This window comes from Macrobrachium rosenbergii, chromosome 4 (genome assembly GCF_040412425.1).
Source record: "Macrobrachium rosenbergii isolate ZJJX-2024 chromosome 4, ASM4041242v1, whole genome shotgun sequence".
Taxonomy (NCBI): domain Eukaryota; kingdom Metazoa; phylum Arthropoda; class Malacostraca; order Decapoda; family Palaemonidae; genus Macrobrachium; species Macrobrachium rosenbergii.
The window spans coordinates 82,622,003-82,637,101 of NC_089744.1; the positions used below are offsets into that span (position 1 = coordinate 82,622,003).

Sequence of the window (15,099 nt, forward strand, 5' to 3'; positions counted from 1 at the left end):
AAAATTACGGCAAGCTGATGCAAGAAATGACAGGATTTTCAGCGGAGTTCGCTCGTGCAGAGCGGAGGAAACTTTTTTTTTTTTTTCAAAAATTCACCAAAATTCTAAATAATGTGCTAGAGACTTTCTGTTTGTTGCAAAATGAAGGTAAATGATTGATTGTTACTCGAATGTAATAATTATGGCTTACGGATGCGTTTTCAATCATTTCGGTTGAGTCAAAGTTGACCGAATGTTAAAATTCACTTTGGTTGCTGGGTCCTTCTCCAGCATCCCAGTCTAAAACTCGCCTCACACGCTCACTTCCGACAGGCAGTATGCGCCTTTCATGGTCCTGACGCCTTTGTGACATATCTACAAACGTCCTGTTGCAGCACGAACACGCAAACACTCGCCAAAGTTCTGCAAAACACGTCTGCGTCAAAATATCGCTCCCGCAAGGTCCGACGCTGATGCTATGTGGCGTGAGTAGGAGGGAATTCGGCGCATGCGGCGTCTGGGTGATGCTCAAAAACAACACAACACCTGGATCCGTGAACTCCCAGCATCCATAAGGCGCGTGATTTGAAATCTTCCGCAAACTAGGCCTATAATTATTTTTCCGCGAATATTTAAAAAAAGCATTTTCAGTCGACATTCCCAATGTCCACTCGGCATTCGACAGACAATTTTTGACGACGTTTAAAATTTCCAACAGGCGTTTAAGGGTTAAATGAAACTCAACTTTTCTTAACTTAATGCATTACCTTAATACTACAATGTTCATCAAAAAAATCCTTAATCTGATAAACTTATCCCCCTATACCTAACTTAGCCTAACTTAATACTATAATTCATCAAAACTTATTCTACTCAGTCTTAATCCTATAGCTTCCCCACCCCCACTATCAAAAGAACCTTAACCTAGTTCAACCTTGTGCTGTCAGTAAACCTTAATACTATAATGTTCCTCCAAATATGGTCTCTGAGACTTCTCCTTCAGATTGGGAGTTAGCTTGCTCAATATCAGCCAGTTTAGGATTTCGTCACTATCCTTCTTCCTACTGGAGAGAGCAACACCTAGTTTTGTTCCTTTCCAACTGCTGTAGAACTTTTTTTTTTATTTTTGCTGCAGGTGTGTCAAGATTGGCACCTTTTGGGATTTAGCGTCGTATATGGAGGAATGGGGAGAAGAGCAGCCTGACCAAATGTTTTTTGTTTCTGTAATCTGGCAGCTTTGTGTTCTCTCCCTATATTCCTTATCACTCCTCTGCCTTATCCCTTCCTCTGTTTTCAGCTGCTCTTCTAATGTTTTCTTTCCTTTCTTTAATTTCTTTCTTTTTATTAGGTAAAGTGAAAGGGAGCTCCTCACTCTACGCTAACCCACTCCAGCAAACTGCAAATAAAAAAAGAAAAAACAAAAATGAAACTTAACTTAATTAAACAGTCATACACCAACACACACACAAACGTAATAAAAAAGAAAAATCAGATATTAAATCATACAAACTAACTTTTTCATACTACTGCTCTCCCCCATACTAAGACAAAGGAAATCTCATTTCCTTTTTTTTTCTCCTCCCTCAAAATCCCTTTCTCACTACCCATTCATACTCCGGAACAGGACCTTGACTTCGGGTCCATGGCCTCTCATTCACCACCTCTTCTTCACTCACTTCTACTCTAACCACACTGGACTCGCCCAGTCTTGGTTCCAGACTACTTACACCAACTTCATTCAAACTCTGTAGACTTCCGTCTGCTTCAACCTCACTAAGCCCTGACATGGCTTCTATCATCTCTTCTATACTCTCAATTAATTCTGCTAGGCTCCGATTCAGGTTATCCAAAACTCCCCCACTCTCACTAAGGAGTGAGAGTGGGGGAGTTTTGGAGATAAGAATGAAGAAGGAAATGTGAAGGTAATAAGAGCATACTATAATCAGTTGAGAAGATGGAGAGAACCACCCAAATACATAATGGAGCATCCCCTTAGGAAGTTGTTAAGGGAGGAAAAGGAAAAGGAGAGTGAAGAAATAGAAGAAGATATAAATTGGGGAGATAAACAGCTACTGTTGATGGAACATAAGAGAAGGTCTATAAGGAGTAGAAAGAGTAAGGGTATGTTAACTAGGTTGTTTGGAGAGAGTACATGTGATGAGTTGTTGATTTTGAGGGGTTTGAGAGGACAGTAAGCATAAGGAGTGAAAATAATCTTGCTACAAATGAGGATATTGATTTTGGATTTAAGCAGAATGTGGGAGGAGTGAACTTGGAGAATACAAGGAATGTGGACAAGGATACACAGGATTTGGATGGACTGGAAACAATGCTGAGTCCTGAGAAAGACAGTGCTTGCAGTGTGTGTGTGTGTGTGTGTTTCCTTTAAGTGAAAGTGTTGGAGGAGTGAGTGAGTGAGAAAGAGTTAGTGCCACTCCCTCTGTTATACCCTCATTTGTACTTGTAAGGGTATTTTTGTTTACTGTCCTCTCAAACCCCTCAAAATCAACAACCCATCACGTGATGAGTTGTTGAAAAAAGTTTTTTGCACGCTTAGGGTTCATTTTTGGCTCATTTTTTTGTCATTGCCTGAAGTTTAGTAGTCAGAAATGAAAAAAAATATCATTATCATATATAAATATTGGAATATATGACAGTGTATATAAAATACAAATCTGTTGCTAAGACTTAATTTTTTTGTTGTTTGTAAATTGATGATTTTGGTATATAACAAATTTTAAAACGATCAAAGCAACACAGAGAAAATATTATATGAATTGTAACCTGACGTAAAAATTTTTTTCAAAATTCACCATAAATCGAAATATTGTGCTAGAGATTTGTTGAAAAATGAAGCTAATTGATTGAATATTACTAGACTGTAAGTGTTTTAGCTTACAATTGCAGTTTTCGACCATTTTGGACTGTTAAAGTTCACTGAAAGTCAAATTTTTCTATTTATCGTGATTTATATGAAAATATTTCAAAACTGATAAAAGCTACAACCATGAGTTATTTTTGTTGTATTGTAAATGAAATTGCGCACATTTTCATACATAAAACTTTATGTAACGACTAATATAAAACGGTGATTATGACTGACGAAAGAGTTTCTGAGAAGTTAGCGAAGGAAAATGTTTTTAAAAAACCATAAATCGAAATATTGTGCTGGAGACTTCCACAACGGTAAGAGTTTTACAATTGTTTTTTACCAGGATTGAAGGTTGAAATTTTGCAGTTATGGACTATTTCAAAACTGATAAAAGCTACAACCATGAACAATGCTGATTTTCATCCTGATGCAAACACAGTGACAACATGATCTAAAGAATTTCTGAGATGTTGTGAGTTTTCGCATGCAGACATAAGGAAAAAATTTTTTTCAGAAATTCACCATAAATCGAAATATTGTGCTAGAGACTTCCAGTTTGTTGCAAAATGAAGGTACATGATTGAATATTACTAGAATGTAAGAGTTTTAGCTTATAATTGTTTTTTGACCATTTCGGTCAAGTTAGGTTGAAATTTTGTTATCCAAACTGATAAAAGCTACAACCATGAGTTATTTTTCTGTACATGAAATTACCTTTCATTTGTGCAAACATTACAAAATTCACCATAAACATACACTTCCAATTGGTTGCAAAATGAAGGTAAATGATTGAATATTACTAGAATGTTTTCACTCCAGACAAAGTTCAAGGTTGAAACTGTTATCGTGATTTATATGAAAATATTTCAAAACTGATCTACAACCATGAGTTATTTTCTGTTGTATTGTACCACATTTTCATATATAAAAACTTTATGTAACCTAATATAGAATAGTGCAAAAATTACGACAAAATGACGAAAGAATTTCTGAAAAATGGCCGAGTTACCTTGAGCGTAAGAAAAAATTTTTCAAAATTCACCATAAATCTAGAGACTTCAATTTGTTCAAAATGAAGGTACATGATTGAATAACCTGACTGAAGGTTGAAATTTTTTTACGTTTCTCTCCACTCGGCATTCAACAGACAATTTTAGTCGACGTTTTTTACGTCAACCTTACTCTTTTACTCCTCCTTATAGACCTTCTCTTATGTTCCATCAACAGTAGCTTTTTTATCTCCCCAATTTATATCTTCTTCTATTTCTTCACTCTCCTTTTCCTTTTCCTCCCTTAACATCTTCCTAATGGGATGCTCCATTACGCATTTCAGTGGTTCTCTCCATCTTCTCAACTGATTATAGTATGCTCTTATTACCCTCACATTTCCATCTTCATTCTTATCTTCTAACACATAACGTAATCCATTTGACCACGCGGTTTTCACTACATATAGACTTTCATATTTCTCTTGCATCCTAGTGTCGGTCTTCCTTTCTCAACCACCTTCATCACTTAATCACCTACTCTGAAACTCTCAAATCTTTCATTCACCTGTCTCTACACATCCTGTTCTTCTTCACTCAAATCCAACCTCGCTCTCACATAACTCATAACTCATCACATACTCACTTGGAGGTATGCCAGTGCTGTTATGTACCCCATTATACATTGCTACCACTCTTTCTAACAACAAACTCCATTTATTCTCTCTATCTGTCAACATTCGTAACATCTCACTCAGAGTCCTTATGTTTCATTCCGCCAACCCATTCTCACTCGGCATGTATGGAGTTGTTACTACATGCCTGATACCCCATTCTCTCATCATTTGCTCAAATGGTCTACCAACAAATTCTGGCCCATTATCACTCAACATTCTTACTGGCTTCCTCACACACGCAGGCAACAAGACCATACTGACCACTCTTGCAACGTTCTCACTAGCTTTGTTCTTCATTGCAGCACAACTTACAAACTTACTCTTATGATCTACCATAACAACCACTCCAACATTTCCTCTGGCAGTTTACTGGCAAAGTTACACATACAGTTGCCACTAACTCAAACAGTTCTTTCATACTCATCTTCAAAACAGGCAGGCTACCATATACTCTCTGATATTTTCCCCACTGACATTCATTACATGTATCCACCACATCCGTACAAACTTTCCTTAAATACGGGGAAAGCATTCGCTCTTTCATACACTCAACTAACTTAAACTTCCCCACATGCCCATATTTTTCATGGACTAACATACCCATCCCCACTGCTCCACTCATTGAGAACTCTAGAACATATATCAACTCTCCCATCCTCTTGAAAAATACGCCACTCCTTCAGACAACACAAATCTCTCACCAAACTGTATCCATTGACTCAACAACAAAGGCCATCTTCTTCCAGGTAATCCCTCTCTAATACAACACTATAACTCACTCACTGTCAAACATTTTTGCTGCATCTCCTCAACATCCTCTGTTGTTAGCAGTTCATTCTCATTCTTGTCCAATTCCACTATATCCTCCTCCTCACTCTGACTCCTATCAATCATCCCCACAAACCTGGCCATATTTACCGCCTCACTTTGTATTTTTCCTATTACAACCTCATCTTTCAGCAGAACTCCTTTCAAAATATCCACTACCAATCCATTCTTCCTCAAGAAACCTATCCCAAAAACAGGAAACAGTACGGCATTTGCTCATCTCCCAGTATTACAAAACACACTTCCACCTCAAACTCTCCCAACTTTACCTTCAGCCTCACTTGCTCCCATCCAACCGACCTTCCTGCTATATCTCTTAAGATGTATGTGCTCTTGTGTTAACCAAACCACTGTACTGTCCTCCACTGATATCTACTCCGACAATCATTGTATTCCCCCTCTTGTTTACGCACTGACACTTGTCTCTTCCACCACCCAAACTTCCTTCACTTACTTCCTTACTGTCACCTGCCACTTCCAACAACTCCGACTTACTCTCTTCAATGTTTTCCTCCTCCTCAAACTTCCGTTCATAGCTCTTTTTCTCTACAATCCATTTATAGTGTACCCCACTCAAACACTGCAGATTCAACTCACGCTCACTCTCTTTCACTCCCTCATGCTGATACACTACAGGTTTCTCACCCCCAGCGTGTACAGACACAATCTCCTTATATTTCTTACTCACCGCCACCAAAACCCTGAAGTAGGGCTACTCCAGGACACATCATAGCTCTTCTCAGACTCTTCCTATACCATTCCACATTTGACACTCCCAAACATCCTGGCCTCTTGCAAACTTCTTCCAGTCATCTCCGGCCTCAGTTCATTTACACTTCTAGGCACCTGCATCTTCAAACCTTCATCTACTAAATCATTCAAACATCAAGTCACCACCCCCTTACTGTCACGTGCTACTACCAATCCTCTTGGCAGATACGCTGGTCTTATGTCTTTCATTTTCTCTTCTTTCCCTTTCTCAGGTAGTCTAGACATCATGTCTGCAACAATATTCCTTTTACCTGGGATATACTCTACCACAAAATCAAAGTCACTCAAATCCTCTACCGTTTGCACAAGTCTAGCATCCACTCCCTTCATTTTCTGGAGGTACACTAGAGGTTGATGGTCTGTACGCACCATACAGAAACGGTCTTAATGCTTTCACACAGAATTGCAGTGCAGCCAATTCTCACTCAAAAGTAGAATATTTTCGCTCAGCCAAACTAAATGCCTTACTGACGTATGCTATGCTCTATCGCTTTCAGTTCCATTCACCATTTGCTTGTGCTTCAAACATCCACCCATTGGCACTCCACTTGCATCCGTATACACTTCTGACTTACTGGCATCTGCACTGTAGTCAGGGTAAGCCAACTCCACATCCTTCACAATTTCATCTTTCATTTTCTCAAATGCTTTCACAGCCTTTCATCCCACCTTACAACTGTACTCTTCTTACAGTCTGTTCATTCTGACAGTGGCTTTGCAATCCTTGAACAATCTTCCACAACTTCCTACCATACTCGATCAATCCTAAAAATCCATGCAACTCTTGCACAGTCCTGGTCGAGGGAAGTTTCGCACTTGCTCCACAAACTTTTCCGCCTTTCGTACCCCAGACTCACTCACCTTATGGCCCAAAAACTCCACCTCTTTCATGAACCACTCACACTTACCTTGACTTTCACCCATACTTCTTCTAACTTCTTCAACACTGCCCGTACCAGCCTCTTGTGCTCTTCTACGGTCTTACTCATCACCAAAATGTTGTCAAGAAACGCCAACACATTCTCGTGGGGAAAACCACTCATTCAAGAGCAACATTCATTGCTCTTGAAATGCAGCTGGGGCATTAGCCAGTCCAAAACTGAGATTGCAGAATTGATACTGTTTTTTTGCAGTTAAGAAAGCAGATATTTGCCTACAATCTTCTGCCACTGGCATCTGATAATAACCCCCCCCTAACCAGATCCATCTTGCTAAACACTTATTCATCCCATGCATACATACACACAGTCAGACACCACACACATAGGGAATCTTTCTTTCACTGTCACTTCATTTACTCTCTGTTAATCAATACACATTCTAAGTCTCCCATCAGGCTTTCTCACTGCCACAATTGGACTATTCCAAGCACTCTTACTGGGCTCAATTACTCCTACCCTTTCTAATTTCTCACACTGCTCTTTGATCTCTTGTGTTACCGGAGCTGGAAATGTTGGGGTCTCTGATAAATTGGTGTATCGTCTGTCAGCCGAGTACAGAATTCCGGCAACCTAGCTGCCCCAAAGTCCTCATCTCCTTGACTCAACACACCCTTTCTTTCCCACAACAGCTCACATGCCTGCTCTTTCTCTTTCTTGCTCAACATCTCACTCAATCTCACCTTTTCCCTAGGCTTTTCTTTACTCCACTCTTCAGACTTTTCCCCTTCGGCCATCACATCGTACCCCTTAACCCAAATCGACCACACTTCTTAAGCTTCCCACCTGTCACCCAGATGTATGCCTCTCCACCTCCTCTTTTTCACATTTCCACACACCTTTGGGTCCTTGTCATCCCCATCAAACCCAGACCTTATGCCTCTCCACCAGAGCTACCATCCAATATGAATATTTCACACAACCTTTGGGTCCTTGTCATCCATAATTGGTTCAAACACTCTACTTTTATCTCACACAACCCCAAAGCTACCATTGGCAATTGAATATTTCTTCCACTTTCATACACCAGCATTCCAGAAACCATCTTCAAACTTACTTGTCCATCCACTCCACAACAACTGCACATTGTACGTCTTCCATACACCCCAGTCCAGAAACCATCTTCAATCATTTCTTGTCCATTCTGGGTACACTTTTACCTTATTTTTCTTCAAAAATTCATACCTCAGCAACGTATTATACCTCTCATTCACTCTATCCACAACATAAAAATCCTCCTTCTCCAATCTTATTCCAGTAACCGTAACCACCTCAACAAACATCGAGCACACCTTTACTTCCAATCCTCAAATCCCTGTTACATATCCAGCACATTCCTCCCTCTTTGCTACATTTTCTTTTATTTTCTCGTAAGCCTTTCTGGAATCCACATTTCTGCTACAACAAGTATCAATCAGTGCTTTCAATAACACTCCATCACATTCTACTCTAACACACAAACAATGATCTACTGGTTCCCCAAAACAGACATTCCCACTTACAAACTCTTCTCTCACATGCAACACATCTATTCCTTCTATACCAGAGGGCTCACCACAGTAACCCCCTTGGGTTGGGGTTTGGTACGGCAGACTTCCTTCATGTGACCCTCCATTTTACATCCTTCACTCTTACTCAGAGGGTTCTTACATGTCCTGGCAAAATGCCCACTCATTCCACAGTTTCCACAATGACTTCCACTTCCTCCTACTCTCCTTCCACTCTGGCATTCTCTCACTCAATGCCCCACCTTTCCGCAGCCAAAACACTTCAACTCTCTTGCTCATGGGCAGTCCACCAACATATACCCTCTCTTTCCACAACTGAAACACTCACCATTGGCCAATCTGCAATCCACTTTCACATGTCCAGTCTTCCTACACCTGTAACACTCCTTATCACTACTCATTCCCATCTGATGTTCCCTCATATTCCCATTCGCTCTACTGTACTTTCACTTCCACACCAACCTCTCTTGGCTTTTTCTCCAGTTCCTTTTTCCATTATTCCCCACATTCACTAGCACATTCTTTCTTCTGCTTTCCACCCGGTCTCTCCTACACTTCTCCAACAAGGTTCGCATCACACTTATCTCCTCACTCACCAAAGTGTCCTTAGATGTCCTTCCATTCACCACCTCAGACCCAACGTACATCTCCTTTGGTTCATCATCCTCTACTCTCAGGTCTTCTGGGATCTCTAAAATATCCTCCTAATTTAAGCTCTTCCCCGTCCACCACTTCCAATCTTTTTTCTTCTCATTCAGAATTACCCTAATCTTCTCTGGATGGTGGCCAAGAACTTCCGCATGAGGTGTTTGTTTTCCTTAATTCCTTCCTCTCCATACTTCCTCCTGGTCAAAGCTTCTAACCTATGGGCGTACAAGGCCACTTCCTCTCCGGCTTTCATCTTCACCTCCTTTAACCTGTCATCCTTTTTGTATACAACACTTCCCTTCATTCTCTTCACCTGCCTAATCACTCTATCCTTCACGGACTCATACCTTGGCTCACCCTCACACATACAGGCAGTCCCCGGTTTACGATGTTCCAAGGTTATAATGCTCTTCAAACATATTCATCAGAAATTATTTCCTGGTTTATGACACATTTCCGGGGTTACGACGCTTACAACGCCGATCCGACGGAAGAAATATGACTCCAAAACGGCAGAATAATCAAAGTTTGGAGTTTTTTTTATGAAAAACTCAATAAAAATGCAATTTACATCGTTTTCATTGCACCAAAAGCATTAAAAGTAAGGTTTTCTTTGGATTTTTGACGATTTTCGAAGATTTTTTGAATTACATCAATTTTCGGTTTATGACACGGCGTAAGAACGGAACCCCGTCGTAAACCGGGACTGCCTGTACTTCCATAGAACATCTTTAACCGCCCATCCAAGAACTCTCCCAGCTGCTTCATCTGCGCACTTTCATTCTCCCCATACTTCTGCCTATAATACTTCTCATACTCATCAAAAACTCACATATGTCTCTTCCCCTCCCTGTGCAAAATTTCTCAATCAGGGGAACCTCTCTTAGGAAGACTGTTTTGGCATCTTTAACCTCTGCCTCACTCAAACCTTCACCACTAGTACCACTTCCACTCTCCAATTATTCTCAACTTCCTATTCCGAGCTACCCCTCCCAATCTGGGAACTCGACTCCTCTTTCCTCACACCTCTCCCCTTTCGTGTTCTTTTCTTCTTTCCATTTCTTTTCTTACTTTTCTCTTCCATATTCCTTTCACTAACCTCACTCATACAGCCCTCATCCATGGCAGGCGCTTCCTTTCCTTTCTTAGGGATTTTCTCCTTTGCTCCTTTTACCTCATCATTCTCACTTCCCTTCCCAACGCCGGGCCCACTCTTAGCCATTTCAGCCATCTTCTTCTCCATTGCCTCCATTCTTGCAACAAATTTACTTTCCGTTACTTGGGCTTCCCCTAACTTATCCTGCATGCTGACCATCATGCACATCAGCCTATCCAACCTCTGCATCCAACCTTGCTCCCCTTCACCGGACCCAACACCTTCCAAACCTGCTCCCTTTGCCATCTCCAGTTATGTACCCCACTCATACTTTACTATCAAAGGCCCCATGTTGGGTGCTAAAATATTATGTAAGGGCTTTTTATTGTACACAATTAGGACAGTATGATGGGAACAGGTTTGGAGGTTATTAAATGAAACTTGACTCTCCTTAACCTAATTTATTACTTTAATACTACAAGGGTCATAAAAAACCTTATTCTGATAAACTTATCCTCCTATACCTATTAATACTATAATTCATCAAAACTTTTTCTACTCAGTCTTAACCCTGTATCTTCCCACCCCTGACTATCACAAGAACCTTGCTGTCACTAAATCTTAATACTATAATGTTCCCCCAAATATGGTCTCTGAGACTTCTCCTTCAGATTGGGAGTTAGCTTGCTCAACATCAGCCAGTTTAGGATGTTATCGCTATCCTTCTTCCTACTGGAGAGATCAACACCTACTTTTGTTCCCTTCCAACTGCTGTTGAACTTTTTTTTTCTGCTGCAGGTGTGCCAAGATTGGCACTTTTATGGAGGAATGGGAAGAAGAGCAGCCTGACCAAATGTATTTTGTTTCTGTAACCTGGTAGCCATGTGTTCTCTCCCTACATTCCTTACCACTTCTCTGCCTTATCCCTTCCTCTATTTTCAGCTGCTCTTCTAATGTTTTCTCTCCTTTCTTTGATTTCTTTCTTTTTATTAGGTAAGGTGAAAGGGAGCTTCTCACTCTTCGCTAACCCATTCAAGCAAACTATGAGTAAAAAATAAAAAACAAAATTGAAACTTAACTTTTAATTAAATAATCATACACCAACACACACACAAATTTAATGAAAAAAAGAAAAATCAGATAACTCATACAAACCAACTTTTTCATACTGCCACAACCTGAATTCCTCTTGGGAATTGTGGGTAGTGTCACTGATATACTGATGCTCAGTAGCAAGGACATTCTTGATACTGCTCATAATATCCTCCCAGAGTTCTAAAAGGGCAACAAGTAGAATTTTCCTATCAAGGGGATGCGTGCATGAACTGATTGAGTCAAGGCAGTTGTATCACCACTGCCCGGCAGGATAGAAGTCCTGGATAAATCACTATACCTCTAGTCTAGAAGGTAGACACTTCAAATCACTATACCCTAGAAGACTCTTCAGATGAGAATCTTCCCTATGTCCACTTCATGTCTGGCATTAGTAACATCTCTCCCAAGGAAAAAGTTCATTGCTGGAGGTTCTAGAATTCACTGCTTTGGAGTATTGGCCCAAACATGGATTTTTCTTGGAGAGGGATGGAAAAACACTGCCAGAGTTCTGCCTGAAAGATGTAGTCTCCTCCTTCCGTACCCCTGCCAAAACTTATGACCCATAGAGACAGCTTAAATTGAGCTCTTTCATCATTTAAACTTGCTGCCAGGAGCAGGTTGCATATTTTACACCAAGGCCTGTGCTCCTGGCAGGTGGTATGAGCCATAACCACAGGTGAAAAGTGGATTGAGCAATTCGCTGCGGCGTAGGTGATCTGTGGGTTGTACATAATAGCAGCCTAGTATTGGTTAAAGGAACAAGTGTTAATTAGAAACTATCTTGTGTTAACTACCTATGATCACTGTATAGACAGCAAACACAAAGATAAAAAAGGCTGCCTTGGTCACAAGTGTGTACCCATAGTATGCTGTTAGGTATCATGATCAGTGGGTTGTATCCCAGTAGTATGCTGTTAGGTATCATGATCAGTGGGTTGTATAAACTCAGTTACAACAAAACTAACTGGATACCATAAAGTCTTTTTCTGTACATGTTTATAATTTTTTTACTTGGTCTACTCCTAAGCAGGAGGTAAATGTTGTGGGCTACATTAGATGGTACATAATTAAAACGATTACTGGAATTATTGCGCCAAATTTTATATAAAATAAGCATAAGATTTTAATCTGCTAAAATGTAAATTTATATCCCTGTAGGAAAAAAGCAACTGTCACGAGAATTTTTTGAATTTGACGTCACTACCTGTTATAAGTAGATCCTCGCAATGAATTTCCATTAACACTTGATAAACAATCTGTGATATTAAGGATAAATGGGGGAATTTTCCATATCACAAAATCCTGCTAGCTTGATCATAAAATACTATGAAGGAGAAAACCCAGTTTTACTAAACACCAAGGCTTGGAAGTAAAGATCAAGCATGATTGGGAACTACGACAGTCCAACCTCTTAAATCTGGAACCTTGGGACCAGCCACTGCTGGAAAACAGAAACCCGGAATATAGAATACACCCCTAAAAAATGAAGCCCCTATGTAAACAGTCTTGCAAACTAATTCCACTTAAAAAGCCTAGTTGCCAACTTAGCGTACTACTTTGCTAAGTTCTGACACCACTTTTTATCATATTATTACTCATATATTTTCATTATCATTTTATAACTCAGATATTTTATATCTTTGGACTCTTTCTTCATACAGTATAATTTTATTTAAAATAGTGTGTGTGTGTTCCTCGTTGGGCGAGCGGGTTCTGTTCTCAGCTACCACTCTGTTGGCTGTGATTTTGAATCTCCGACCGGCCAATGAAGAATAAGAGGAATTTGTTTCTGGTGATAGAAATTCATTTCTCGCTATATTGTGGTTCTGATTCCACAATAAGCTGTAGGTCCCGTTGCTAGGTAGCCAATTGGTTGTTAGCCACATAAAATAAATCTAATCCTTCGGGCCAGCCTTAGGAGAGCTGTTAATCAGCTCAGTGGTCTGGTTAAATTAAGATATACCTAACTTTTAAAATAGTGTGCTTTATATAACAAATTTAGCCTACATTCCCGAGTTAGCCTAACTGTAAGTCAACTACTTAACTTTTCTCAGAATCTTCCAGAATATTATCAGTGATTTTCATCTCCTAAACTTACTGTATAAGTTTCTTTGTCATTTATTTTGATTGTAGCAGGTAATGAGATGACAAAAATAAAAAATTAATTTCGGCGATCAATCAGTGCATTTGACACTTTGCTGTCAAAAAAGTAAACAAAGCACACTGCCATCTATTGAGGAAGATGAACCCTAAACATTCGCTAACAGGAGGGAAAGGATAGAAAACCTTTTCTAGCATGGATAAAGATTTATGTGTGCTTCTTACACCTAGCATCATCTGATCTCATGGGTGTCATATCGAATGGATAAATATACAGCTATATAAAAGAAATGATCAAGACCTTATCACTTGGTTCCTGGTTCCTAAGTGCTCACGCCACAAACACAGTTGTGGGCACACTGCACTATTAATGTGAGGTGCAGAGCTTTTTTAACTTGATACAGTTTTACTTGTACCCTTTCTCTTATTATATTTTTTAACTGAATTCCCTTGTTTTTTACAATTTTAAACATCTTTAGCTTTACTTTATTTAATAGTAAATCAAACTGTTTATTTTAATCCTTGACCATTACCCATTTCTACAACAAAAAAACCCCAAAAAGTTGTAAACAATATGTGGGTCAACCCTCGTGGCTGCTCAATGAACTATTGGCGGTTGATTCAAAATTGAGCCAAACTACAGGAGTTCTTGGACCACAGAATGCCAGTTTTAAGAGGTTCAACTGTATTGCGGTTGCGTTTCGTAAATGAGAAGTTAGGCTAACAATTTCTGTTTTGGAGTGCCTCAAATTATCTATCAGTGTTAAAAAAGTCATTGATTAATATTATTGCTAATAATTATTGCTTTGTTAGACAGGAAGAAAATAGCACAACCTTATAGCATAGCCCAGCGATCTAATCTTAACTTCTCACCCTGTGGGAGACTCACTGGGCCCCAGCTTTAACAAATACAAGCCTACCCATTAGAATTTTAAGGAACTAAAACTTTTAACTGGATCTTACACGTATGCACTAACTAGCTTCTTTGTTGAATTCTTCCATGGTGACAGAAATAAGATCTCATGAAAAATGATCGTGAGCAAAGATCAAGGAAGTAATAGGTAAAATGGCTGACATACTGGCTGTTGCCACATTTGTGTGAGAAGGATGAAGGGAAAACAAGCTAGTTGCTGTAGACAAAGAGATAAAGCCCTCTTGTCTTGAGTCCTTTATATTCTATCGTTGGGGCAACAAGCACTAATCCTATTCTGGCCAAGACCAACGATAAAAGAATTCTTTGAGATTGGTTGGTCTGTCTTATAGAGCCCTGGGACGACCATGAGAATAACTCCTTTGAGGACAAACTGGCTGTGCTATAAAAATATATATATTTTGTAACCATTATTAAATTGAATATGTGTAGGCTCAGGTCTCCACTTAACACCACCATAATCATAGAAAACAGTTATTGTTTTGCTATTATTGAAAGTTTGGAAGCTATTTGTAAAGAAGACAAACTTGATTCCACTATCTTTGGGTTAAGGTAGCATTGCTGTTTGAAGCATTTCTTGGTGAGTTTAGGTAGTTTTTATAAACTGTTGTAAATCTCATTCTTTTAGACTTTGAAACTGAAACAGAATTTTTAAGGTATTAGAAAATTT

The 15,099-nt window shown here is 39.5% G+C and overlaps 1 protein-coding gene across 1 annotated transcript in view; it reads left to right on the forward strand.

The window, feature by feature from the left end:
* Positions 1-15,099, forward strand: part of LOC136836305 (golgin subfamily A member 4-like) — a 520,799-nt gene that overhangs the window by 406,021 nt on the left and 99,679 nt on the right. The gene's annotated exons all lie outside the window — the stretch shown is intronic.